This window comes from Panthera pardus, unplaced genomic scaffold, assembly GCF_024362965.1.
Source record: "Panthera pardus isolate Hobbes unplaced genomic scaffold, ASM2436296v1 HiC_scaffold_2, whole genome shotgun sequence".
In the NCBI taxonomy this organism is placed as follows: domain Eukaryota; kingdom Metazoa; phylum Chordata; class Mammalia; order Carnivora; family Felidae; genus Panthera; species Panthera pardus.
The window spans coordinates 89,072,740-89,075,708 of record NW_026526765.1 but is presented as its reverse complement, the minus strand read 5'-3'; the positions used below and the strand labels follow the sequence as shown (position 1 = coordinate 89,075,708).

General features: G+C 38.8%; 1 pseudogene; it reads left to right on the top strand.

The window, feature by feature from the left end:
* The first annotated feature begins 222 nt into the window (after nucleotides 1-222).
* LOC109275074 (60S ribosomal protein L4-like) lies at nucleotides 223-1,475 on the top strand (annotated as a pseudogene).
* Nucleotides 1,476-2,969: the final 1,494 nt, after the last annotated feature.

Here is a 2,969-nt window from a genome sequence, read left to right as displayed (position 1 = left end):
TTGCTGAGAAGGTAAATTGGGGCAGCCACTAGGGAAAACAGTATGGAGGTTTCTCAAAAAATTCAAAATAGAACTACCATATGATCCAGCAATTTCACTTCTGGGTATTTATCCAAAGAAAACAAGAAAACCCATTTGAAAAATTAAAAAAAAAAATCAAAACAACTTTTCCTGTAGGAGGTACTAAGGTTGAGAGGAGCATGACCACCTTCTCTTCCTGCCATGGCGTGTGCGTGCCCACTGATATCAACGTACTCTGAAAAAGGGGAGTCATCTGGCAAAAATGCCACTTTGCCTGGCATGTTCAGGACTCCCATTTGACCAGGTATTGTGAACTTTGCTCACACCATCTTGTGCAAAAACAACGGACAGCCCTATGCGGTCAGTGAATTAGCAGGCCATCCAACTAGTGCTGAGGTGTGGGGTTCACGTTGCCCGCCACAGTGGGATTCACAGTTCTGGCCAAGGTACTTTTGGAAACATGGTGGGGGCTGCATGTTTGCACAAACCAAAACCTGGTGCCATTGTCACTGCATGGTGAACACAACACACAAGTGATATGCCATCTGCTCTTCCCCCGCTGCCTCGGCCTTCCCAGCTCTGGTCATGTCTTCATGTCATCCTACTGAGGGAACTCCTGGACCATTTTTGGTGGTTGAAGGTACAGTTGAAGGCTATGATAAGACCAAGCAGGTTGTTTTGCTTCTTAAGAAACTCAAGGCCTGGAGTGATAGCAAAAAGTTCTGTGCCTCTCAGCAAATGAGAGCTGGCAGGGGCAAAATGAGAAGCTGTTGTTGTATCCATCACAGAGGACCCTGCCTCATCTATAATGAGGGACACCATATCATCAACACCTTCAGAAACATCCCTGGAATTACTTAATGCAAGCAAACCGAACATTTTGGAACTTGTTCCTGGTGAGCATGTGGGACATTTCTGCATTTGGACTGAAAGTGCTTCCCATAGGTTACATAATCTGCATGGCACTTGACATAAAGCTGCCTGCCTCAAGATCAACTACAGCCTTCTCATGCACAAGTTGCTCAGTACAGACGTTACCAGAATCTTGTAAAGCCCAGAAATCCAAAGAGACCTCCGAGCACCACACAAGAGGACTCATCACAGTCCTAAAGAAGAATCCGCTGAAAAAGCTGAGAATTGTGTTGAAGCTAAACCCATATGTGAAGACTGCAAACCAGAACACCGTTCTTTACCAGAGCAAGAATCACAGACTCCAGATGGATGAGGCAGCTGCAGCATTAGAAGCCAAATCAGATGAGAAGGGAGCCTGTGACAGGGAAGAAAGGAAAGGACGGAAAGGGAAGGGAAGGCGAAAGGGAAAGGGAAGGGAAAGGAAGAAGCAGAGGAAGCCTCTGGGGGAAAAAAAGTTGCAGCTACCAAGAAACCAGCAGCTGAGAAAAAGCCTGCAGAAAAGAAACCCACACACCACAGAAGAAAAGAAACCTGCTGCGTAAACTTAAATTTGTTTATTCCATAAATGCCCAATCATTTTTGACAGCTAATTTTGGATAAATATCTGATAAAAAGGTAGTGAGGGGGAAGAAAAGATCCAAACAGTATCATATTGGCATATGACACCTCTGTGTTCACTGCAGAGTTCTTTACAATAGCTAAGACATGGAAACAACCTGTGTCCATCGATGGATGAATAAAGAACGTGTGGTTCTTTATTTAAACACAATAATATTCAGTTATGAAAAGAGTGAAAACTTGCTATTTGTAACAATATGGGTGGACCTAATAGGCATTATGCTAAGTGAAATAAATCAGAGAGACAAACACCATGTGATCTCTCTTACTCATGGAAACTTAAACAAACAAGCAAACAAAACAAGCTCAGAGATACAGAGAACAGATTGGTGGTTGTCAGAGATGGAGGTTAGGAAGTGGGAGAAATGGGTGAATATTTTTGAGTTTAAATAAATTGAATTAACAATAAATTACTAAAGTTAAGCAATTAAAATCCAAAAGTGGATTCAAAAATGATACATCATCACCAAGATATAGTCCACAAAATCAAAGATACTTGAATAATAGAAAAGCAATAAATAAAAATCCATTACATTATAAAATTAGAGAAGTATCATATGATCATCTTCATTGATATCAAAAGATTTTTGACAAAATTCACACCAATTCTTGTTCCAATTATTCAGATGGACTTTTCCTGTAACATCATTAAGCATATATGTGAAACATATGCATATACATGTATATCTCATCATATATATACAGATATGCATATAGTTGCACACTTATATCAGTATATAGACATATATACATATGTATTCACATGTGTATGTGCATGGGTATATATGCATAAATACATATATAAATATGTCTATATATTAGTAAAAATTAACATTAGTGTCAAATAACACTAAATATTGTTTAGAGACACATATATATGTAGTAAACATGTAAAGACGTAAATGGAAATGAAAAATACCAATTCAGGATTCAGAAGTAAAAGAGGCAGCACAAGATTGGCAAATATAATTAGGGGTCCAACTATATATATAATTTCTATTTCTTGAGTTGGCAGATGGGTACCTAGGGTTTCATTTTTCTCTGTACAGTTTTTGTATGTCTGATATAGTTCAGGAGAAAAGGAGATAAAAGGAGAAGAGAACACAGCTTTTTGAAATCAAGACAAAACTCAGTTCCAATCTCATCCCTGCAGTTTCCTGGCTGTGAAACCTTGACTAGGTTATTCAACTTCCCTGAGCTTGAGTTTCAACTGTAAAATGAGGGTAATAACAGCTTATCCACTTCCTGAAACTATGTTTCATTATTTAGCAGAGTAATAAACACCTAGTGTTCACTTAATGTATTTGATACTTTTCCTGAATTATTTCAATAAGGGCAACTTTAATTAAGTGTGTATATGTGCATTCCAAATGTGGGGGGGGGGGCATGTTTATAGGGCAAATACATTTCAGTTTCTT